We start from the raw sequence: 27,491 nt of genomic DNA on the forward strand, positions 1-27,491 counted from the left end.
ATTTGTTTACTTTTCTCCCTCTGTTTGCGCATGAGTACGTGTGTGTGTGTTTGTGTGGGATAAATTGCTTCTTTTCACATTTTTGACTAGAAAAAAGTTTTTGGTTCTCCCTTTTGCGAATTCGGTTTGATTTTTTCACTCCAAACACACAGACACACACACATGGCTATCATACTTCCCCCACCACTGTGAGTAACTTCCCTCGTCCACTCTTTGTCCGCCACTTGGTTCAAAGTATTGCAACAAAAATATTTTTATTTACCAACGGATCAAGCGGAAAGAGAGTGTGGTGAGGGGCATGGGGGTTGCACTGTGTCATCATGTGAATTTGTTTGCGTAAGCTCGACGAGTGCATTAAATCAACAAATGCAAAATATGAAATTCATGAAGAGCGTTTGCAGCTGGCAACAGCTGCTCTGCAACAGTCAAATCAGCCCGAAATCATTTGCTGGCATTTTACATATTCACACACACACATATTTACCGCAGCCGGCAGGTATAATAATTTTACATCTGCATACTCATGAATTTATACTCTCCGTCGGCATGTTTCGGTTAACAGTTAAAAATTCGCACTTTCGCTTGCAACAATTTTTATGACATTTTAATTGTTGTTGTTCGTTTATTATTGTAATTCGCGCATAAATAAATTTAAAAGGCACACTCATGTGAAGAATTCCACAAATAAATATGAATGGATTTCGGACGCATTTCCTCGAGCTTTTCTGTTGATTTTCGACTTCAAATATTTAAGAAGACAATATGCCAAGCCTTAAATTCGCGTTACCGGTGTATTATAAAATATGCCTATCTTTATTTTTGTCCGATCTACACAAATTCTTTGGAGAGCATTAAGCATTTGGAATTAATCTGCGTCAAATTTTGTGAAGATATAAGGACTTGAGTGGGATCGGTTAGTTGGCAGCTATGTATATGCCTCCAAAGCTTAGCTTAATCCGATTAAGCATCTGACCTATAATCCCGTTTCATAATTAAACCATCTTCACCTCACAATACTTAGATAATAATCAGTATCAATCGATTATCAAAGAAAACTAGAAAAACTTAAATATTCGCTAGCAGATTATAGTCATAACAAAAATAGCTACATATGTTTACATATATTAAACCTAGTAATCAAAAAATCATTTTCTTAAATTCACTAAACTCTCTTTTATACTATATATATCCTTCTTGACAGCTGATATATGAATTGATTTCCAAAAAACCTCAAATACACTTAAATTTCCAGATCAATCAATACAGCGAATTATTCCCTAACAGAAATGCCATCGAAGGCCATTCAATGTACTCATCACTAATATGACTGAGATGATGACAAAGTGAGCATTTTAAAAGCGATGTTGATCTGAATGAACTTACATACTCACAAGTGGTTCAGAATATTTTGCCTGACCTAGTTAGAAAGTAGTGTGCTTGTTCATTTATGAGAGCACTAAACAGAGTCCGTCCAGCATCAAATGATTGACATATTTCTAACTATCTTAAAAACGGGTTTCCTACTTGAGATTTGATTTGGGGTCTTTATTGTATCTTTATTCTTATTAGACTATCTGAAATGAATCTATTTTTAAATATTTGTGGCGCTCAGAACACTTAGGTTAGGTTATAGGCCAATGAGTCACGCACAGACCAGTTTTGGCCTTTGCGATATCAGATGGAGTTCCATTGCTAGGTCCATGAGAAGTAGTCATTTTTTAGGATGCCTACTTTTGACGCGAATTTCAACTGATCAGAACACTCAGATCTGAAAGAACCCAGAAGACAAAGACAAAGACCCAGTATTGCTCGCATATGGGTGATACAATATAATTAAATCCATTCCTAGCAGATTTTAAGATCTTCTGCTATCCCTCTGATGCCAACACGCTGATTTTGAAGCACTACTTCTTCAACTTTTTCGCTGTCATCGTTAAAAGAGGTGAATGAACGACTTGCATAAGGCAAGTTTTCAATGACTTCACGACCTTTACTAAAGACTTTGTGCCACTCCAAGGCTTGTATTTTCTACATTTTCAACGATTCAGTATGTGTGATTCCATTGGAAACACATAATTTCTAGCAAACTCGTCGTTCAATTATTCTTTCTGTAGCAAAAATCGCCAGACGAAAGCGAACAGCTCCAGGCACACACCAATTTAGGGAATTTAGGAAAAAAATGTTTAATTGATTCGGATTCCGCGCGCAGTTTTATATGGTTAAATTTTATCAGATAGATCCTTCTTCTAAAGTTCGTTTTTTCTTCTCTTGGCAATTGAGTATTTTGCTGGTTGCCTGGCGGTGAGTCAACAATAATGCTATTAAGGCAACTAAGGCTATTCCAGTACCTAAGTTGTCAAAGATCTTCATACTCTCTACTAAAACTGTTACGTGCTTAAACCTCAGCGGGATAATGGTTCACCGCTTACAGTTTTTTTTTGAAGAATGCTTCGAAGAAAAATCTATGTAGATTTCTTGGATACCAGGTAATGCATTAAAATAAGCTGCCCGGCTAAATTCTACTGCGTTCATTTTCTTCGTTAACTTTGTCATCGAAGAATTCTTCGTCCTTATGGTAAGCGCAAGGGGTGATATGTTACTTTTCCTAGGACATCGCCGTGTTAAGTTTCATCGATCGGAGTAAGCGAAACAATCATGCTGCATCGGTTAGCTCGCTCACTTATCAATGTCTACCATATCCCGCTGGGATGTATCACATACATTGTGAGATAAAAACGAACAATATTTAATTATTCATCAATAGTTATTTTGTCGCCTTCAAAGTTGTCCTCACCAGATGTAATACACTTATGCCTACGATTTTTGCATTCCTCGAAACACTTTTCATAAGCTCTTTTTGGGTTGGCCTACAGCCTCTTCAGCGAATGTTGTTTTATCTCTTTGATCGGCTGAAAACAAGTTCAACGGAGCGGAAATTTAACTTTGGGCAGCAAGAAAAAATCACACGGAGCCACATCTGATGAACACAGTGGTTGATCGTTGGTATTCATTGCGTTTTTGACTTTAATATCGGTCACAATCGTGGCTCCATGCGATGCTGCATTATCATCGTGTAAAACCCCGAGTATTTATTTTACAATTCCGGGCGCAAACGCCTCAAAACGGCCTTATGAAACTCCTTATTGACTTTGAAACAAATTCACGATGGCGAAACGAAAATTCTTTGTATATCAAGCGAAGAAGAAGTTTTCGCAGAAGAATTTTAAGGATAGCTTGGCCATTTTCCTTATATGCTTATTCCTGCAATAAAAAATGTTATCAACACGAGAAGCGCTCTGTATCTATTTTCTCTTAAAGCTTTGTGGAAATGTAGATAAGCATTCTAGAGCCCTTCATGAGAGGGCTGGAAAAAGTTCCAAAGTAAACTCCTTTTATTACACAAATTGCTTTGCAACATATTTCCTGATAGTTGTCTACAAACATATTTCGTAATTCCTAGTGATGAAAATTAGCCAGGATTCACTAGTATGGAAATAAATTTTCAGACATTTTTAGAAATGTTTGTTTTACTTAGTTCAAATAATTTAAGACTAATAAGTTTGGGAATTACAAAACCACGAAACATAAAAAGTTCAAACCACCGACGCTTCATGAATAAGTAATGTCTCTTAATCTACGATCAGTATTTTATTAGCCAACAAATTATCGAAAAACATAGGAGACATGTGCAAGGAAATTGAACTTGTATTATTAACTGCATTCACATGCCACATAATCGTGTATTTTATTACAAATAACTGTACATATAAGTACATACTCGAACAAAATGAAAAATTATGATAGTGAGCTACGTGTGTGTGATTGGGGAAAAGGTCAACCCAAGCGGCACTAATTTTAAATTACACTTATGAAACATATATTTATATATAATATAAGTATAATATATGAAATGAGCATGCGAGTACTATGTATACATATAACGGGTGATTTTTTTGAGGTTAGGATTTTCATGCATTAGTATTTGACAGATCACGTGGGATTTCAGACATGGTGTCAAAGAGAAAGATGCTCAGTATGCTTTGACATTTCATCATGAATAGACATACAAACGAGCAACGCTTGCAAATCATTGAATTTTATTACCAAAATCAGTGTTCGGTTCTTTTCTTTTTTATCGACAAATTTTGTTCAGCGATGAGGCTCATTTCTGGTTGAATGGCTACGTAAATAAGCAAAATTGCCGCATTTGGGGTGAAGAGCAACCAGAAGCCGTTCAAGAACTGCCCATGCATCCCGAAAAATGCACTGTTTGGTGTGGTTTGTACGCTGGTGGAATCATTGGACCGTATTTTTTCAAAGATGCTGTTGGACGCAACGTTACGGTGAATGGCAATCGCTATCGTTCGATGCTAACAAACTTTTTGTTGCCAAAAATGGAAGAACTGAACTTGGTTGACATGTGGTTTCAACAAGATGGCGCTACATGCCACACAGCTCGCGATTCTATGGCCATTTTGAGGGAAAACTTCGGACAACAATTCATCTCAAGAAATGGACCCGTAAGTTGGCCACCAAGATCATGCGATTTAACGCCTTTAGACTATTTTTTGTGGGGCTACGTCAAGTCTAAAGTCTACAGAAATAAGCCAGCAACTATTCCAGCTTTGGAAGACAACATTTCCGAAGAAATTCGGGCTATTCCGGCCGAAATGCTCGAAAAAGTTGCCCAAAATTGGACTTTCCGAATGGACCACCTAAGACGCAGCCGCGGTCAACATTTAAATGAAATTATCTTCAAAAAGTAAATGTCATGAACCAATCTAACGTTTCAAATAAAGAACCGATGAGATTTTGCAAATTTTATGAGTTTTTTTTTTTTTTAAAGTTATCAAGCTCTTAAAAAATCACCCTATATATACCCTACATGCCAAAAAAAATAAAATATCGTTCTACATATGCGCCCACAAGAGACCACATTCATTTTGCTTAATATTTGGCCAAATCTTATTATTATTTAAGAGCCTTAAGGACCCAACCAACAAAGGCTGAAAGCCAAAGAAATATGAGCAGGCAAGCAAAAATGTAGGCACTCAAAACGAGGGAGGGACAGTCAAAAAAGTAGCGACAAGGCAAAATGCTGGAAATTTATGCGACTTTAAAGACACACACTCGAGCGCATGTGTGTATATGTGTGTGAGTGCTTGTAAGTGCATGTGAGTGCCCGTACGTGTGTGTGCTTGCTCGTACGTGTGTGTGAATGCCCGTGCGTCATGCACCGAAAGTGAAATTGTGGCTCAAATTTATGACTAACCCACTTTGAACTTTGCTTGTTTCACTCTCTTCGTTGCGCGTGATTGTGTGCCACTTGACGCTTTGGCTGCGGCAGCCTCCTACTGCTGGCTTTTTCATTAAAGTTATAAAACTTTTTATGTTGTGGCATATACACATACATACGTACGATTGTAAGCTGAAAGTCTGTTAGGCCGGAAGCTGTGCTCTCAGCATAGTCTCCTACATGGCGGTCATGTTTAAATTGTATTTGCATGACTAAGGCGGTGACACACCCAGGCACACACACTCCACTCTCGCTCTCAGAAAAAGGGCTAATATAAAATGTGTAATGATTTTTAAATTCCTCGTATATTTCGGCCGGCATTTCTTTTGCCAAAATTTGTTTTCAATTTCGTGCTGCCATCTCCCATTTACATGGCTTACTCAAAGTGGATTTCGCTTTTGTTTTTCTTATTTTTTGTCTTTTTTTTATTTTTCATTGTAGAGTCAGTATAAGAGTGGCATGTAAATTGTTATAGGCAATAAAAGTATGCTATAAATAACGGGAAAATTGCTTTGTAGACTTTATACTTTGTAAATACTTTTTACACAATAATTTTGATTAGCTCTACTGGCGCCAATATCAAAAAGTCGGTTGAAAGCTGTTGCACAGTGGGTAGGTAGTGGCGAAAATATTTATAAAATTGAAAAAATATTTTTTTTTTTAATTTTTTCGTGGAGATACTTTTAAAAAAATTGGCGTGGATTAATGTTTAATGAAATTGTCTTTAATATTTTTTTCACCAAATTTTTTAGAAAATTTAGAACAGAAGAAAAAATACTGCAGATGAATGAGTAGCCTTACAATTTTCTGATTTATTAATTTTTTTACAGGACAAAATTTTTCGACATTTATTTTTCATGAATAGGTTTTATAACACATTTTTCTATATGGCAACCCTGTTCAATCCCCATCCCATCACTGTTTTTAGTGTGTATTTATTTTTTATATATTTTTTAGTGATGTCAACTCTGCATATATTAAATTTTCTTGAATCTAGACTTCGAATTTCGCAATAAAATTTAAATTATAGTTTAAATTATAATTACTCTGTTTCTGGTAAAATGTACTATTTTTTTTTACACATTCATTATTTCATTATTTTTGATATACCACATACTTCATTATTTGAGTTACCACATACTTCGAAAAATGCTTTATTTAGTAAGGGCAGACAAACTTAGGTCCAGCAGGATTCGTTCTCAACGCACCATTGATTAATAACCGTTTTAAAGTGTATTACTATATATTATTGTTATAAAATTTTTCTGATTTTTTTTAATCATGGCAACTCTATTTTGCATTTTATTGAAGCACTATCAAAATTGCTGTTCCGCCTTCATTTCGAATAACGAATAAAATAAATAAATCGTAATTAGGTGGCAGCTCTGTTTATGTAAAAAGTTATTATCTTTCCATAAAAATTGCGTTATATATCAAAGGCAGAGAAAAATAGTTCCAACTGAAAGCGTTCCCAACTCACTATTGGTTTATAAGAGTTTTAGATCATATTTACTATATATTATTGTTATAAAATTTTTCTGATTTTTTTTAATAATTTTAAATTTTATTGAATTTTTTTTTCATATTGACTTCGAATTTCGAAAAAAAAAAATTAAATTGTAATTACGTGGCAACTCTGCGTTTTTTTAAATTTATTATTTTTACTCATTTCTCATTATTTGAGCGACCAAATATTTTTTAAACTGCTATTGTAATTAAAGGCAGACAAACTCAGTTCCAGGTGGATGTCTTCTCAACTGCTCCTCGAGTTATACCAAATGTAAAAAGTGCTATATTTTACACTAATATATTTTCTAAGTAATGGCAACTCTATTACATGTTTTATTGAAGCACTTTTGAAAGTGCTGTTTAATCTTGAATTCGATTTCGAAGTAAAAAGGAAATTTTGGTTAGGTGGAAACTCTGTTTTTGAGTAAAATTTATAAAACTTTTACTTACTTCATTATTATAATCTTTCTCCATATAAATGTAATTATGTTAAATGTTTTTCGAAGTTCGAAATTTATTAAAAATTCTACATATTCGCTCCACTGTGCTTTTGACTACGCTTTGTCACTTTTTCCTCTTAGCTTCTAAATTCGAAATCAAAACGAAATTTGGTTAGGTGGCAACTCTTTTGTAAATGTTTATTAAATTTCTCCATATAACATTAAAAAAAAAATTTATTTTTATTACATTTTTTTCGATGTTCGAAATTTATTAAAAATTTAACACATCTGCTCCACTGTGCCTTTGATCACTTTTTGCCGCTTTTACTGAAAATTAAATTTTTTCCAATCACATTGCTATTTATTTAGGTAGGTAGCTTAGTCAATATTTCATTTTGGTTGGCTTGCAAACAGGATATATCCAACGCCAGCCAGCGAGGAGAATTCCATTTTATGAAATATGAAAGCAAAAATCATGCTAAAAGCACACTCGAAAATGAGTTATAAAAAGCAACAACACAAACAACGCTGATTACTTTAATCTTTCAGTGGTTTCCGTTGCTTGCGGCACGTGTGCACTTCAGTCAATGCCTAGCAAATAGCAACCCACACACACTCCGCTTAGTAACAAGCACCAACTAGAGTTTACATTTCAGCAGCGCAACGCTTTTGCTGCCATGCTCTCATGTGTTTGTGCATAAAAAGTTTATTTATGCCCCCCAGTTTGAAACGCACGACCTTCCTTTGGTGCACCTTGAACTTTTTCAGTCGCTTAGCGCCGCCCGCAGCCGTGTTGCATGCATGCATATGCATGTTGCACGTTGCAAGTGCAGCATTAGATATTCAAATGGTATTGCATGTAAGGGGTGCAAGAAATGCTGCAGTGCCACACAGGAGCATACTTACATATATGTATGTATGTATATATGACAGCGCTGAAGTGAGCCATGAAAAAAGGATTCTAAATTTTATGCCACAGTGCAATAAAAATAAACGAATAAAGTATTTTCCACTGAATATTCAGCTTAAATGCGCACATATTTGCATACGACTCGCACACACTGCCTTGCCACCCAATTTTTTAGCGTGCTTTTACCCACACATTTCCATATGCGAGTGCATGCAGTCGTTCCCCTTCCCCTCCACTTTCGTGCGACCTTCTCACGCTTAACAGGCAGCGACAGCACTTTGCGTTAAAAGCAAAACTCTCGCCGCCACTTCCGTTGCATTCTGCGCGCTGATCTTGTTGTTAGTGTTGTTGTTTACCTGGCATTTGCTGCACTCGTTGTTTGCTTGGGGAAAATTTGCGCTAATTCCCTGCACGCCCTTGGCGTAGTCTACCTGCCTGATCGTTCATAAATTTCACTATCGAACGCTTTTGCCCGTTATGTCGCAGCGCACGAATTGTAAATTTCAATATTCACGAAGTTCTGGCAACATATTTTAACTTACTTTCGCTCGTGCTGTCACCCTACTTTAGACTCATTTACCGTTTGTATGGTAACTAATGTAAGCCAGCGGCAGAGAGAGATTTTCGTTGCGCGTTTGCAGTTTAATTATAACAGTCGGCGCTAATGCGCTCGGAAAGAGCAAAAAGCTGTAGAGAAATGAAAATATGAAGATGTCACTTTCGATTCGCAATATCATCCACTGTAGCTTTCTCTTTAATTTTGGGTTGAAAAAATGCAGTCACCTTTTTTTGTAATAATTAAATTCTACTTTCAAAAATGCTGGCTTAGTCAGATTTTCTTCATCTTTTTTGTTGGCGTAGACATCGCTCCCGCGGTTATAGCCGCTAATTGGCACCAATTGGTGATTCCAAGTTTAACCAGGTTCCCCTGGTCTTTCCAACGGAGTGGGGGTTTTCCTCTTGCTCTGCTTCCCACGGCGGGTGTTGCGTCAATGATGTCGTATAAAAGTTTGGGCTAAAATTGAAGCACATTGAATATGGGATAAACCAAATTATACTTTAACTATTGCTCTACTCTACAATTCTAAAAGAATATCCACTTTTTGTGTAACAATTTCGGCGGATATATTTTTTTTAGTCGCTACAAAATCATTTAATGTGGTGAAAAAGTATATAATTAATATCTAATAGAGAAAATCCCTGGCAATATAGCTCTATCACTCTTCTGTACTTTCTACTCTACTTTCTTTTTGGTTTTTGTAATCAAATATAATCATAAAGATGGCTGATTAGCCCAGTTCTTTGCTTCAGCTGCTACTTTGGCCAAAAACCTGCCAGAAAAATGTACGTTTATAACGCGAACTGCTTGCTCCAAGAAAAATAGGCGCTGTGCCCATGTGAAACAGTCCTCCTCCTCGCTGTTGGATTGAGTTATGAGAATTGTTTTAGCTGCGTTCTCACCTTCGACCTTAGCAGCATAGAAGACTCTGTCAGTAGCTAAGCGACCTCCGGCATCACACTTAAGATTTTTGCACTGTCGAACCTCTCATCGCGACTAGACAACAATCTTCTAGAAGGGCTTTACGCTTCAATTGGAGTTAAAGCAAATTATTTAGATGAAATGTGTCTTTTTTGGTATTATTTCAATATTTTCTTTCTCTACAACCGCCTACCGAATTTTTTTCTTAATTGAATGCCGCCTCGTCGGCAGCGTAATGAACGCACCAACCTTCGTAACTTACTAGAGCTTCTGGTCCAATGATTTACGAATCGTACAGAAAAGCTCTGGAAACTTCTAATTCCACTTCTTTCTGTTACTTATGCAACATTGATCAGATTTTGTGATTTCTCATGGACGTAGAGAGTTTTTCCGGAGAGTAATAGGACTGAGTCGATTTAAAAAAATTTATTGAACCAATCATTATAATTCTTTAAAAACTTTCAAAATAGTCGATCCCCTCTGTAGTTTCAAAATGCTTGCTTTTATCGACCTTTTCAGGCAAGGAAACAAAAAAAAAGTCCGGTGGTAGTGCCTGGGCTGTAGGGCGGCTGTGAAGGCGTTGGCATGCCGGCCTTGGTTAGGTAGCTGTTCACAAGAAAGAAGAAAGGCGGTATGTGGCGGGGCGTTATCGTGGCGGAGCGTTGTCGTGGTGGAACTTTCAATCGGCTGCGATATCTTGTCTGACCCGTTTGACCCTCAAAGAAACACGTCGGTACATCCTCTAACGAATCCAGTCGGTGCGCGCACCCAAAGGAGCATGCAACTAATGGCATTTTTAATATTTTGATATGGAATGAACTGTTCCATTTTGTTCAGGACTGACCCATGAAGAGAATAATTGTACCCTTTTGTAACCAAAAGGCTATAGAGGATACTAATTATATCGGATTTTTTACTTATACTTTACTTATATATGAATAGTATGTATTATTATATATACAATGTTCCACGAAGTCTCTAATATGAAGAGAATGTCAGAGGCCCATACATCTTTTTATATAAAAAGTACGTGTCACGTTGTTTGTCCCTTTACTATATTTATATTAAAAATTAAACCGCAAGTGCAATTCCTTGTCTTTCTTATAGCAGCAATACAGTTTTCCTCCTTATTCGAAAATAATATTTCATTTTGAGACAAGATTTATTCTTAAATATTGTATACTCGTATATATATTACAAAGGTATTTATAGGCATTTTAAATTGAGATAGAAGAGCAGGTGGCTGAGCCAATTTAAGGAGGCATACGTTCACTCTTTTATAGAATTCAATTGAACAACTTTATTTTGGCTTAAACATATGAAGTTGTTGGTCTGCTACACATTCATATTCCCTCCTTCACTTCAATCAACATTTTGCACTCCTAATATATTTTTCTTGCACAAATATTTCATTGTATGCCTTTTACTTAGCGCTAATGAGCGCGTAATTTTCATTGAATTCCATATGAGCTTGAAAGCAAACACACACACACACAGCACTTGGATCACCTTTCTAATGAAGCCTGCATAATCCACAAAATTTAATACATACCTGTTTGTATGTTTTTTGGCCATATGCAATTACAATGTAAAGGGTTAACACTTAATCATCAACTTCTTCCGGCATTTAATTATACACGCTCCTATGCGCTTACTAAGGTGTTGCTAATTTCATTTCATTTACTCAACTCGAGCATAGTAATTATAAGTTGTGTGCAATTAGTCGCCTTTGGCGTTTCAAATGCGGCTGCTCATACATACTGCATACGCGCAAGTGGTTAGTCATTCGATACCTCGATACCAGCGCGTGAACTCACACACATGCTTACATACATACTAAATGTTTTGCTTAAATATTAATGTGTGGCACGTGTCCTTGTGCCGCACGCCCGCCTGCATGGAATTTTCCGAGCTAGTGCCGTTATTTCGATATGGTTCTGCATTAGCGGTCAGTAACGTCATGTGTGTCATGGCGTATACGCAAAATTTTTTCTTTGTCGCGCATATTGTATTGTTACCTGGGAAATTACTTACTCATTTATTGATATGGATAATTACACCGTTATATTATCTGTATATTGATACTAAGCGGTCAGCGATTGTCGTAATAAATTCTTTATTGATTGCTTTTTTTTACATAATATTATAATTTCGGAAATTAATTGTTTAGACCTTCGATGTCATGTGATGTCATAAGGGCACCTATCGGACGTGTTTGTTTGCATGTGGGGCGCGTATATTGTCACAATGTTGTCGCCGCTTTTTGTATATTCTTAACATGCAAATGCCTGCCGTACAGATTAAATAATAATAATTCAAGTGGGCAAATATCTAAAATTTACGTTGCGAGCAATTGCTCTACAATATAATCCATTTCTTATTATTTTTTTTATAAAATTAAATATATATAAAATTTTTATTGAATTATGAGTGGGATGACCTGAGTCGATTCAGCCATGTCCGTCTATATAGCCGCCTCTCTTTCTGTATATATGCACTAATCTCTTAATTTTTGAGTTGTCGATCTTATAATTTTCACACGTTCTTTTCTTCTCAAGTAGCTGCCCATTTGACGGAACCATCAAAATTGGGCAACTATAGCCTATAGCTGCTATACAAATTGAACTCTCCAACTTAAATCCTTATCCGGAAGACTTGTTTATTTGACGAGCTATCCTTCCGAAATTTGCATTGCTGCATTTACCGAAGAAATTGTTGTATTGTTCAGATCTGACCACTATTGCATATAGCTGCCATTCAAACTGATCGATAAAAATCAAGATAAAGATTTTTTAAATATTTTTATACCTTTCCTATGAAGATATATTTATCATCACATGCCTGCTAATAATAGTCAATTAGAGCATTCCATCATCAAGATAATATTCCTTTTGTCGTCTGATAACTAAACATTATTGCTTGTGAAAAAGCAGGAGAGTGGAATGTTTTTCATACCTATCTCTTCCGAGAATTATAATATTGACAATTTATTTTCCAATATTACTAACTAGAGAGATTATTACCTCTATAGCTTATAACCAGGAATACAATAGTAATAACCATATAATGAATATGAGTCTTAAGATACTCTCTCCAATCTTGAAAGTTTCTAAACATAATTTTTTTTACTGTCGTCAACATACCATGCCTTAGAGTGGACCGAATCGCACAAATAACTGGTAAAAAGGTATTTACAGGTATATTAAATTAAGATAGAAGAGTAGTTGGATGAACCATTTTAAAGAGACACTTGAAGTCTTGCTGGAACTCACCCTGCTATACTAGTAAACGGGTAAGTCGCCAAACACACTCTGCTTCAAATGACAGCAGAAGGGTTTGGCAAAGGTAAGGTAATCTCTTCCCAACGTATGAATGAGCTAAAAGTCGTCATATCACTAGCTCTTCTCCCTAGGAAAACATTAGGGACAAAATCGCTATTGGTGCAGGAGTGCATAGAACGACTGAATAGTCTATAAGAATGTAACCAAACTTGCTGATGAGCTTGCCCACTCTACAGCAGTCTTCAACATGGTTGGACCGGAACCTTTTATTACGTTTGGTCCCCACATCATAAAGGAGCTGCTCCGCAATGATGAATCAGTGGGAAGGGAGAGGCATTGGCAAAAACTCCCAGGCAAACGGCATGCAAAGTTGCTAAATGGTGGTTACAATCATAAAAGGTTTAAATATGTAATCAATATCCCAAGGGAAAAACTCAGACTACTTGTTGCCTTCTACACTGGCCATTGCAAGCTCAAGAAACACTTATTTAACGTGGGTCTAGTTTCTTGTGCGAATTGCCGGTTCAGTGACTTGGAGTCTGAAACACCAGAACACCTGCTAATGGACTCCACAACAGTCTGTAGGCGCAGTCTGTTAAGGCCCTTGATTCCATGTTTCCATCACATCGCTTTGGCTAGCTGAGACGTTGTGCCTTAGGAGAGGACACAATAGACCCTAGATCGCGGTGCAATCCTCACTTATCATTAATCTAATCTAAACCGTAGAGAAATTCGAACTTTTTTTATCTTTCTCTTAAATGTAAAAATTTAATAATTTAAAGTTTTGACTATTGGTCCGCCTAGAAAAACGTTCAATAGATTCTATTAGAAAAATAAATTAAAAGAATTGATTCGAGATCATGATAAGCTCTATTAGTTGGGTTTAGGGCATTATTCATATTTTTAGAATTATGTGAAGGAGCTCACGGTACATTTCTAATTCTAAAATTTCATCTAAATTCAGTTTTGTTGAAACTAGAACAGTGTTGATTTAAAACTTGATTTAGATATAATTTTGAAGTTCGAGTCGCATTATAACATTTTCTGACAGTCTGAAGTGAGAAAGAATCAAACCTACGCGCTAATCTCTCAAGAATCTCAACTAAATCATAAACGGAAACGTTTTTCAAAATCTCAATTTATTTCGAAATACTTTATTTGCATGTCAAATTCGTGCAGCGGCATATCCGGCAATTCAGCGCTCTAATTTTCCTTTATTTTCCATTTCTACTCTTACCCTTCCATGCCTCGCGCTTCTTGTCTTACACAACGTGGCGTGTAAATTATTCAAGCGACGTTCGCTGCAAGGCAAGAAGGCGGCATTACATGTATGTTGTTATGGAAGGTATACATACATATATAAATATATGCGTGTGTGTGTGCATATGTGCGAGTGCCTCAATGTGCATATGAAATGTGCCGCCACTCGGTCGGTTTAACGACTTTAATCTGCTGCCTCGTAAAATGGTTAAAAATGCTAATTTGCTTATGTTGGCTAAATAGTTGAGTACATTTTACATACGTACATATATGTGTATATATAAATATATCATATAGACATATATAGACATTTGTAAATATATTTCCTTCATACCAAGTCCACCAACGTTCGCTTAAGTAGCCAAAATGTGAATTAAGTAATTCCATGAAAACATTAAGCATTAAAGCAGAACACTTATAATAAAAATACAGCAAAGAAACACAAATAAAAAACAACAACAAAGTTACAACAGTTCATAATAAAATAAAATCTTATAAGCATAACACGCGTCCACATGCCCTTGAACCGGCAATAAATCACGTCTGTGCTTAGCAAGCGGCCCACAGGACTACACCACAGCATACAAATTTATAAAAAGCCACACACACATACACATTTACATGCATATTTACATCCATTCTGCCTTTATTTACCTGCTGTTGGCCAACTGTCAACCAGTGCTTTTTGTTTGTGCTTTTCACACACTCCCCACTAAGCAGCTAAGTCCTGCCCGGCTTGTTGCTGCCAGCTTGTCGCTTCTGCTTGCCGCCACCACGCGCTGGCAGTAGCAAGTTGTGCTTATTAACAATTTATTCGTTGCTTTAGTGGCAAGCACTGGCTTTTCGTTGGATTTTCGGTGACGTGCTGGTTCTGTTGCACGAACTTGATTTGTGCAGTTAAAAGTCAGCTTGCACGCATACATACAAACGAGACTTCATATTAACTACTGCCTGTTTTACTTATTTGCATTTACTTCCTTTTTTGTTTGCACGCACTCGCCGAGTTTTTGAGATTTTCTTTTTTCGAGTTTTGTCCTTAATTTGAGAAACCATAAATTAAAGGTGAATTATTCACCGTGCCGTCATCACGCGCGTTTTAATATGGAGCACACATGTCGAATGTGATTTGATTTTTGGCCAATTCCTGAAAATTTATAATCAAAGTCAAGTAGATTATATTAATTCGCTTTAAAAATGCTACTGGAATATAATAGAACCTTCACTCTCTTCTCTCACTCACTTCCTCCTTCTATACTAATATATCTGTCTATCTATCTCTCTCCCTAAACTTTCACTATGTATAGTTTCCACACTATTTACTCTCTTTTTCACTCCATAAATATACATACCTTTTTCTATCTCACCAATTCTTTCGTTCTCTATTTCATTTTCTCTCTCTGCATATGTCTCTTTATCAATCTATTCCTGTCTTTTTCTTTATTAGCTTGCACTCTTTTTTTTTTTCATCGCTGTGATTTTTCACATCGTGAATAAAACGGATATTTTTACGAATAACCATTTCTTCGAGCCTACCGTAGAATTAGCATAGCACTCATAATTAGGTTAGGCTAATCTGATAGGCCAATGAGCCACGCATAGACCAGTTTGGACCTTTGCGATGCCTGATGGAGTTCAGTTGCTAAGTCCAAGAGGAGTAGACATCTTTCTGGATGTCTGCTCTTGACGCGAATTTTAACATACTATCGATATCTCCTCCTGGACCCCAGATACTTACACTGATGTCTTCCCAATGCGGGACAAGCGCACAAAATATGATCCATTGTGTCGCTGGTGTCCTGCCTTAGTCATTTCTTGCAGTATTCTCGTTCTGTCAGCCCCAACCTGCAGGCGTGTGTCGCCACCAGACAGTGACCAGTTAGTATCCACATCATGTTCCTAAAGTCTCTTCTGTTTAGTGCCAATTGCAATTTTGGGAATCTCCGCGATACGAGGCTTATGCCTCGATTGCTGATTGATTGCTAACTCTGGACAGTATATTCCATCACCATCTTCATCGTCCATTTTCAAGCTATCCATTTATATGTTTAGAGTGTTGCGCGTAGCTAACATACCTTAACGCTAGCAATCTTTTCTGTGGTTACTTTCAACTTTATTTCTCGGTTGAAAAGTGGGATCACTGTAGTCGGTGTTTGCTCAGTCGCCATTACCCACCGAGCCATGCCCGAGGGTTCCATATGTAAATTCTCCTGCAACCAGTAGTCGTTCCGCCGATTTTGCTGCGCAGTTTTCTGCGAAGAAGTCTCTAGATGGAGGTTCAGAACCACTTCAAGATCTACCGTTGGAGTTGTCTGAAGCTCCTGTTATGCACAGCGCAGCGAGCGCCTGAATCCTTTCCATTGACTTCATATGGAAGAATTTCCTTACGCCTATGTTGGACAGGCGTACTAATGCGTTATAGAGCAAAGAGAGTCCCTAAGTTGTGCCGAGCTATTGCTAGTTTTCCTCACTCTTTCTTCCACTTTGTACTTACACAACCGGCTGTCCAAGACTACCCCAAAATACTACGTGCTGTCTTTGTGAGAGACTTGTGTCCCTCATTGCTCATAATGGTCTTCTCTTCTTACGCACAGAAATATTTTCTTTGGTATAAAGCTATAAAAAGTTCTTTGTTTCCGATTTAAAGTTGATAAATCCTATTTTGAATTAAAACACTTTGTATCGACCGAAGGAGAAGGCTCAATGCTATTTAATTCACATTACCTGCAAAAAATGTTATGAAAAAAGTCGAGATCCACCTGAGCGCTCTCAATTCTCTTTTCACAGCTACTCAACTGTACAACAGAATGCACATAGAGTTATTTAAAACTAGGTTGAATACTTATCGAAGTTTTAAAATATGATTTCAAGAAAGATTTTAACATTATCTTTCGATTATAGTACCGGTTTTTTATATTGGGTAAAAATATTTAATCGGTTGATATCAAAAACTCAATAAAGTTCGAATCGTTAGGTGGCGCTCTAAATGATATACATTTGAACTTCAATAACTTGAACGTCTAAAGCTCGAAGTTCTTCATAACTCGAACTCTTGAAATTGCAAAAGAAGTTAAATTTCATACAAATTTTCTTCTATACTCAAAGCCGCTTTAACTCGAAAGTTTATTTGTGGATTATGGTGATTTGAATTAGGGATGCTCAACTTTACACCTAGAAGGTTTCGTTTGACTTGCTTATCAATATATCTTTAGCGTTTGCTTTTTTCCTCAAAATTTAATAACTGTTATCTTTTTTGGACCTTCGAGTAATCTGAAATTTACAAACTCACACAAAAAATTTTAGTATCCAAACACATTCCAGCGAGATCAAAAATCTGTGATCACTGTTTTACTCTTTCTCTTCCCTCTTAACAATCGAACAGTTCTCAGACGCTTTTAGGAATTTCAACATTTCTCAAGAACTTTTTTCGTAGTTTACACACTTAAAAAAATTTGAAATTTCAAACAGCTCATTAAATTTTCATATGTCCACAAAACTTAAAGGAAATAAAAAATAAAATTCTGTAAGAATGCCATGCCAATTGTATTGGAGTGACAACCTAAAGAGAAGATAAATAAAACTTGTGAAAAGTAAACAAGAAATATTATGCATTTCGTGGAATGCGTATGGCAACGCAGGCACACAAGACAGTACTTGCTTTAGTCAATACACAGTGCTGACACATGTGCCCGTTAAGGCTTAAAAGAATATTGATGTGAAGCGTCCTTGTAGGAAATATTCGAACGTGCTCTTTAGAAAAGAACACTAATTATAGTAAGATTTCGGTGGCTGTCACTGTGAGCAGATATTAACGCAGTTTGCGGACACATAACTTTGACTTAACTTTGATGTTGCTGTTTGACAGTTGCTCTCAAAAGGCACAAAGATCTCCATTTTCTTAACATTCCTGGAACAATTAAAGCTTATAGGCATTATACTTTCATCCTTAAGAGCTTCCTTCTGAACAGCTTAAAACTTACTTTTCTTTTTTTTTTACTTTTTTTCTTACTTTTTTTTACTTTCATCAGAAAAATATTTTTTTTCTGCTCTCTTCTACCCACCGAAACTATTATTGTGCCTGCATGAACTCATCAACAGTTTTATCATCTATTTGTGCTCTTTCTCTAAAAAAATATTTTTGAGAGAGTGAAGAGCGCATGATTTAGTTATTTTCTGAGCAGATCTGTTATGTCAGCTTTATTTATCTTTCAGAAAGAAAGTTCAGTGGAATTCGGATCTCTCCTTATTTTATATGACACATTGTCCACGCCTTGCTTGATCTTTGCAAACATTACCACCACATTTCCTGCAGGGTCTCTTTACATTGTCATATAATACATTGCTGTTGGCCTTTGCCAGCATTATTTCCGACACATTCGCAACATTTTCGCCAGGCACATGCAATTTAGCTCCACATTTGCACGCCGCGCAGACACAGGCTGAAGCAACGGCGATGTGCCCTTTTTTGGTAGCGCTGTTAGCAGGAATGCATTGTCGCTGAAATTAGTCGGTTGCAATGCAGCTAACTTGATTTTTGCCTTATTGCGAACATTTTCTGTAGAACATTACACATTCCGGATGACTTTGTAGCCACAAATATTAGCCACAAAGCCATGCTACAGATGTTGAGAAAGGGAAGTAGCAGGAAAGGAAAATATGATTGTCATTGCAGACGATGACAACGACGACGACGACGACGAGGACGACAACAACGACAACAACGGCAGCAATGGCAAATGCTTAAGCAGCAGGCAGTAGGCAATTTCAAGTGATGCAGAGCGTGCAAGGCGGTGAAGTGGAAGGCGGCAGTGAGCTGGTGCTAACCAAAAAGTCAACCTGGCGATTTATGCGCAACGTCAAAATGCCGCCGTTTGCAGTGTCTGTTGCATTTTCAACGAAATTATTCGTTTTAATTTGTGTTCCTCCGTTTTTGTTTTTTACTTTTCATCTTTTTGCTTGCAAAATTCGCTTATTTGCCTCCACATTGGTTGTCTGCCTTACTGACAGCGAAGAAGTTTTGTTGCACTATTTTCGATATCATAAACCTAAACCGCGTGCTGGCATTTAGTATGTAGTGTTAGTTGCATTTGTTGGTAGCGGTCCAGACTGCAGCTGCTCAGCGCAGTCATGCTGTGCGCGAACTTTGTTGTGTTGCCACTAAACTTGCCACAGTTCATCTTTCAACATTTCATTATTTGGTATTAAGCGATGTGTTTTTTCGAGTTTTTTGCTGCTGCGCTGCAATATTGCTATTTTCAGGTTCAAAGTTGCCAGTCACGGGAACATCCGCCGTTGTTCTTTGTAATATAGATATTTTTAAAGAGGAGTGTGTGTAGTTGTGTCAGAGCACTCAGTGGATGAATGAAAAATGTGACTAGTTTCGATTTGCTACCAAAAAACTAACCGATTTAATGGTTATCTTCACTTGCAAGGCAGGAAAAATTTATTTTTTGGATTTTTTTTTTTTGAAATTCACAAATGAATGTAACTCCTTAAGACTAGTTACAAACTAGTTACTTTTAAATCAGTTGATTACAAAGGCTTAAACTTTTTGAAAAATATTTTCCAATGCATATATGTACAATCGTTATGTAAACGAAAATAAAAATCGATTTTTTCAAGTTCAGAAGAGATAAAACCCCTTAAGACTAGTTACAAACTAGTTACTTTTAAACCAGTTGATTACAAAGGCTTCAAATTTTCGAAAAAAAGCGCAGTCGTTATATAAACAAACGAAATAAACATTTTTTTTGAAATTCACAAGTGGATAAACCCCCTTAAGACTAGTTACGAACTAGTTACTTTTAAACCAGTTGACAACGATATGAAAGGTTTCGAACTAGTTGGTTGGAAATGGCATCAGAAGCAGATTATTTAATGTGCTTGAAGAAATCCATTGGGAGAAAAAAATTACGATTTGATAAGAACTTTGAGAGTTTTTTTGCCTTCCAGACGTCAAGTGTCGAAGAGTAGATGCCCTGTTAGAGAAGATTGTAACTGAGCTGAACTATATCGGTATGAATAAAATTCTATCAGAAACAAATTACTTAATCTACCTGAAGAAATTCATTGTCAGAAAAAATGCATTTATAAGGGATGTATAAAGGGCTTTGACAGCTTTTTCCTCTTCACATACTTTTTGAAAAAAAAAAAATTATATTGTTATTGAATATCGACTGTGGATAAAATTTATTCCATTATAGATATGAATAAGCTTTGTTCTCATTTAGGTTAGATGTTAACTAACCACTGTTTAAAAACTCCTGATACTCCTAGACGTCAAAAAATCTAACTATCAACCAGTTTCCATTATAACTAGTTAATAACAAACTAGTCCCCAGCTATTAACAATGACTCTTTATGTGCTACAAATCGTCAAATGAATCTATCAGTCTTTTAATCCAGTCTTTCATTGCTACAGCACCCACATCCATACTCATACCAAAGGAAGTACTAAAATATCATTTATTGTATTCACGGCGACTTTATAACCAGTCGGCGGTGGCAACAGACAACATGCCACAAAACCGCTCTGACTTTCGTACGCTGCCACAGGATGGCAGAGCGGACGCATGAGTCAAACACCCAGACCACAAACGTGCCACTATGAAAGACGAGCGGAAACGCGAGCTGCTGGCTGTCGCGGCGCCATGTAAGGTAATAATTGAGCAAAATGAACAATACCGGCAGAGCATGCCACACACTCATTGTGGCAGCCACATATTTGCTTTAACAATCACAAGCGAGCGTGAATCCGATTCACTGCCTTGAGGCCAATAAGGCAACATCATGCTATGGCGGCGCATCAAATTCGGCATACTCTTCCTTTGCAAAGGGGCGAATAGAAGCGTTCACGCGCCACTGTGGTTGCTTTGGTGATGACGCTTGTGTTGTATAACGGCGCGCCGGGACATAACCATGACGACAACGCACTATCGTCGCAAAGACGTAACGCAGCAAGTTAATGACCTTTTTGTGTGTGATATAAAAAATAAAAAAAAAGTGGGCGGGTCGTGTGCGCGCCACAAGTTACAGGCAGCGCTGTTGAGGTGGCCAGACAAGGCTCCAACTGCCGAGGATGCACACTTGTGCTTCGTGGCTGCTGTATTTTTGCGCTAAAAGCATGTCGCTTCTTTTGCCTCTGCCTGGCATCCGCTACTTTGCGCGCATCAAATCGCCCGCGGCGCGACAGATGACAATCTTCACGCGCTCCTGTCCATTGGCGGTTGTGTTGAATGTGTAATAAAATATATTTTCAGCAGTCGCCTGTCATTATTGTTGCAGCAATATTTATTTTCAATTTTAATGCTTGAGCTTCATTTTTTATTTGTCACTCTCTTCGCTTCAGTCTCCATGCATTTTAATTTATCTTTATTTTCATATTTACTCGGACACTAGATGTGGATAGCCGCGCTTCCGTTTCCCAAGCGCGCACAGACACTCCTCCCACTTTGCGCTTGCTTTCAACAGCAGACGCTCACTGCTTCCATGCTGCGTTGTCTGTCTTCCTCCTTCTGCTCTTTAGTGGCAGCGCTGTCATTTTTTTTACGGCAGCCAGACACTTGCCACAAAATTGTTGGCGCTCGTTGGCGTTTTCATTTTTATTAGAAAATGTTTGTGGGAAAAAGTGACGTTGAAGTGTCGGCTGCGCCTTGGCATGCTTGGCATCCGCCCAGCGCCGCGGTTGATGTTGTCACAACAGACTAGACAAACTCGCTCTTGTTTCTGACGCTATGACAGCGCAGTCAAAATTGCACGCCCTCCTGTGTGGGTGCGGGTTAAATGTTAAGTTTCGTACTTATGGTGCTCTGAAGCGTGCGGAGAGTTGAGTTTTTTGCGCTTTCTTTCCATGCTAAAGTGTCAGAAAGTATATTAATGTAATACATATACTTTGAGTACCGTTTTTTAGGTTGGCGCTGTTGGACGAGCTTTAATTAATCACTTTAATTACATGTTTCATGTTGAGAGTGATTTTATATGTAGTTATTAAAAGTTTATTTATAATTTCAGTGTTTCGAAATTAAATGGCTGAAGTTAAGGTTCTGGCTACTCCCATTTGCAGTAGGAGTTAGTTGTAGTGTTCCGTAGTGTGAAACCATCGACCATCATTCATTTATCTCTTCAATGTGAGCCAAGCTAATCAAAACGCTTACTAAAACTTACAACGTAAATCGAAATCGAACTTTGTTCACTTCGAAGACAGATGGAGAATCATAAGCAGCTTTGTTAAACAAAGCGGTTAGGTCGACCAGTTACCATTAACTAAAATTGAAAACTAGATCCAAAATGTTTGTAACCAATCTCTGGTAATTCTTAACCTGCTGTTAATTCTAAACTATTAAATCTATATCCATTGGAATTGAAATACATTTGCCCTATTGAGTTCTTTTCCTTTTGACTGCCAAAGCTTCATGATATTTCTACTACTCGTTCTGAAGGAATTGGTTCCATCGGTGAAAAACTTTTCTGGTTTCTCGGCGAAAAACTGTGACAAGTAATTTGCGCAGGCTTCTCTTAAAGCCAACTTTACTCCATTAAGGGAATTCAGCATTGATCGAAACAAATATTAGTCCAATGGTGCAAGATCAGGGCTATATGGGGAATGCATCAAAACTTCCCAGCCAAGCTCTCCCAGTTTTTTGTTTTTAAATGTGCGTGATCTAGCGCTATCCTGATGGAAGACGAAGTCTTTCTGCTGATTAGCTCTGGCCGTTTTTTCGATTGCTTGCTTCAATATCTTCAGCTGTTGAGAGTAAAATGTAGAATCAATCGTTCACCCAGGCTGGAACAGCTTATAGTGGGTGATTTCTTTCCAATCCCACCAAACACTCAGCATAACCTTTCGAGGCGTCAATTCTGACTTTGCGGCCGTTTGTTGAACATCACCACGCTTGGACCATGATATTTTTCGCACATTATTGTCGTATTGGATCCAGTTTTTGTCTCCTGTTACCGTTCGCTTCATAAATGGTTCGATTTCATTTCGTTTCAGCAAAGAATCGCAGATGTTAATTCGGTCCATTAAATTTTTCACAGACAATTCATATGGTATCCGAACATCGAGTTCTTTTTGCAGTCAGCCTTTTCTAAATGATTCAAAACCGTTTGATAACGAATATTAAGTTCCTTAGCGATATCATGGTTGCTTATGTGACTGTCCTGGTCAATCTTTAATTTCATCGACTTTTTCAACGATAGGCCGACCAGAGGGAGGTACATATTTCACATGTAAATTTCCAGAACGGAAGCTCGCGAACCATTGTTGTGCTACTCGAACTGATACAGCATCATCTCCGTAAACTTCTCAAATATCATTGGTGGCTTACGCGGTTTTCTTCCATTTTCTTTATAAAAAGATTTCAAAATATATAAAATATATATTTTCTTCATCATTTTGAACAGCTCTAAGTTTTTTCAACTTCCCTGAATTCAATTTTTTCTTTGGTTAATTGATGCTTAAAATCTCGCTTTTCCACACTATATGGTATGACGCATAATGTGATTGGTATTACTGGTGATATACGACTGCAACAAAATCTATTGACAAAATACGAAAAAACTTTTTCGACTACCCTATATTTCCTTTTTTGCTTTACCTTATTCTTAGACACAAGAAGTGGCTCGCTGAAAAGAGATCTCAGAAGGTCAAGATATAGACAAAAGTTCTGCTTGGAGTCTCAAAGGTTCACAGCACAGAAATTTTGAAGGACCGTGCTGGAAAAGTGTATTACTCTAGATTATATTGAGGAATTAGGCCATATTTTGAGGAAAAAAAAAATCTTCCTTGTTAAACCAAAGACCTTTCAGTATTCTAGTATGTTTTAGAGGTCTTCAGAAGCTCTTCTATCACCCACATCTGTTAGTTTCCTCTAGTGGCATATAAATATATAACACTTTGCTGACTAATATCCACGACACTATTCAGATCAGAACACAGTGCCATTGAAACTAACCATTCAAAATCATTGTAAAGATCTTTTTTATACACTTTTATGCTTTAAAAAATGCAACTGTGAAGGGTATATTATATTATGTATTCAATAAATGCTCATGTACTGAACCACCGACCAATCTGCTTACATATGCTAGTATTGCAATCGACAAAATGCAATTTCAGCACTTCCGAAATTTCGAATTTATATTTACTCAAGTATTTACCTAAATATACTCGCATTGCAAACCCACTTTTATGCCACACGCCCCAGTCGCGCAATCATAACACAAATTTGCAACCTTTGCACAAACACGCGCACAACCCTCACTGCGTCTGGCGTAAATCAATCAGTCAAAACGGCGTCGTCAAGCAGTGCCATTATCAAGTCAGCGACCCAAGATGTTTCGCACTTTAATTAGCAAATTACTTTGCGACTGCGCGAAAGGGTCGTGTTGCAAGCGCGTGTGCCCATAAACCGACACACATACACACATGCATATACGTACAGGTAGCGGCAAAAAGCATTGCATGTTGCACAACAACACGCTTCGCACTGCTTACGTAAACACATTTAGTTCGCGTACAAAAAAATACGCAAACAGTTGCTGCAATTACAATTATTGCAGCTGCCGCTGAAGTGGGTTGCCGCACACACTCATTTGTGCGATATTTTACGTCGCTTTTTATTTGTTTTTGCTTTTAATTTGTTGCTTATTAACGCGCACAAAAAACGCATTATGTTTCTTGCAATTTCAGTTGCAATGTGGCAACTTCGAAACTTGAATGCTAAGTACTTTGGCGCGCTGGGCTGTGCGATATTTCGTGGCATGCGAAAATTAAAAGGCGGCGGCAACTTGGCATTGGTTGCAATTCATGCCTCATTACATGTGGCAGCCTCATTGCGTCATGGCAAGCATATCAAAAGGGCGCACTGCTTGCGAACTATAAATGAATTACAGCGGAAGTGCGGCAAATTGAATGACGAGTAGGGTGGCTTTCCAGCAGTGTAACCCTTTGCTATGTGAAAATATGAATTATGGAAAGTTCGAAATTTATGAAACGAAAATTTGAAAGTTAAGAAAAGAAAATTTGAAATTTAAAAAACGATACTTTTAAATGTTACTGTACTTCTTAAATTCTACTTCGGCTGAGTTTAAAAATAGCAGAAATTGCATTTGGTTTGTGACTTTGCTAATATGTCTTGGTATGTGACTTCGCTAATATGATTTTGCGCCTAATTGTAGGCAACAATTTCAGTTGTGTAAGCAGCTACCATATAATAAAAATTATCATTATTAAATTAAATATCTGTAACATTGCCTACATCTAAGCGCAAGGACGAATAAAAGGTGTTACATGAGTATCCGCGCGTAGAAAACAGCCTTTTTTCAACAAAAAAATTTCTCATAAAAGAAATTAAATATCTTTTTAGAATTTTTTATTGTCACAAACATACACTATTATCGAAAGAATTCTGAAAATTTTCAGCAAAAATATTTTAAACTCTGCCATTGCGACGCCATTTCCGGCGACCTTTCGGAATAAAGATGCCCCCGGTCACGGAATAGCTCCTTACGGGATCATCTAAAGTGAAAATATACGAGTTGTAGTTAAATTCTTAACTTAGAAATGAGACGAAGGAGAAAAAACTAAAAATTGAATTTTTGTCAGATATTTTTATAAAAAAATTAAAATTTCAGTGAAATTTTTTTTCGAATTTTTTTAATCGGAAAAAAAGTTCTTTCTCCAAGTCTTTGAGAATTGTATCTCAAGAATCTGTATAAGATTTTATGAAGATCGGTTGAGTAGTTCTCGAGAAATCTTGCCAACCGACTTCAAAAACACAGTTTCAGGAAAAACGCGTTTAAAGACGGCTTAATTAGCCTGGCTAGCCTCGAGCGCACAAGTTCTCAAGGCTGTATCTTCGAAACTTTTACTCGGATCTGCTTGAAAACTTAAGACAATATTCTGGAGGTATTGTAGAATTTAATAGAATATAAATCGATTTTTTGAAACCCGAAAACCCATGCAACCCCTTAAGTGATAACACCCATCTGGAGTCTTAAAAGAGAACTAATTTAGACAGTTTAATCTATCAGTAAGATGTAATGAACTGCTCTCATGGCTGCTACAAATTAAAAAGTAAAAAACCCAAAAACTTGGTTATTTGATTTTTTCATCTAAATTTTAAGGTTATGTGAATAAGGCATTAAGTCAAAAGTTGTAGATTTTTTCTTTACCTACATCTTCAGCACATAATAGTTTTCTATAGAAGTCGCAGTTTTGTCAGAAATCAATTTAAACCGTTTTTAACCCTTAAAAATTCAACGGCAAAATGGAAGTTGAGGCCATTTTCTGACCTCAGAGCGACCGTAAATTACGATTTCTGTAATTTCTCTTATATCATTTTTTTCTCTAACGGATTTCTTCTTGAAGTGAATTTCACTTTTTACCACTTCTTCAAGGATTCTTTACCTCTTTAGCCTATATAACCCCTTTCGTTAGACATAATAATATAAAATGTTGCCTACATTCAGGCGCACAAATCTATTTAACGACCAGTGGAATATAGCATCCTGTTAAGACTTCAAAAATGTCATTTACAATAAGAATAATGACTAAAAAATAAAAAGGAAATGGAAAGAGCTATTTATCCCTGCCGGAAGTGAAAAATTCAGGAAATGCAGATTTTTTATTTGATTCAGTCATTTATTCTTAGTAAAAAAAACTAAAAAATTCGAATATAAACACGCGTTCTCATCCAAACTTTTTGCATAATTATAATATTTTCTATATAATAATAATCTACTTATAAATAATTTTTTACCAATTCCATAATACTCATAATAACTAATAAATTATTTAAAATTAATAAAATTGCATGCTCACGCCCACAACGGCAAATTGAGTGCCATTATTCTTCACATTTTTCGCATTATTAAAGTATTTATAAAATTTATTGCACAAAAATTCCTTTCATTTCACCCACATATATCTATGTGTGTGTGAGAGTGCGCGCTTTATTTGCAACCACTGCAGCAATCATGGTTGCAAAATTAATTTCTGAGTGAAAATGAACGTGACCCATATATTGTTGCGGCCAACGCCAACCAGCAACTTGCCAACTGAACCAACCAACCAACCGAGCAGACAACAGTAACAACAACAAGCGCGCCATTCAACAACCAACCCACAATTTAGCCAATTTAGCAAATAACCATGGCCCATAACGCCCCAGTTACCCGCTTTGGCAACTGTATGAAAAACAATGCGGAACGCACGCACACTCACGCAGACGCACAACTACACATACACATAAATATGTTCATATACATACAGATGGGTATAAATTGCAGTAGACCCACAACTACCATTGACATTAGC

General features: G+C 37.0%; 1 protein-coding gene across 3 annotated transcripts in view; it reads left to right on the plus strand.

The window, feature by feature from the left end:
• Positions 1-27,491, plus strand: part of LOC105228837 (uncharacterized) — a 265,432-nt gene that overhangs the window by 140,098 nt on the left and 97,843 nt on the right. The window lies entirely within an intron of this gene.

Source organism: Bactrocera dorsalis, chromosome 4, assembly GCF_023373825.1.
Source record: "Bactrocera dorsalis isolate Fly_Bdor chromosome 4, ASM2337382v1, whole genome shotgun sequence".
Classification (NCBI taxonomy): Eukaryota; Metazoa; Arthropoda; class Insecta; order Diptera; family Tephritidae; genus Bactrocera; species Bactrocera dorsalis.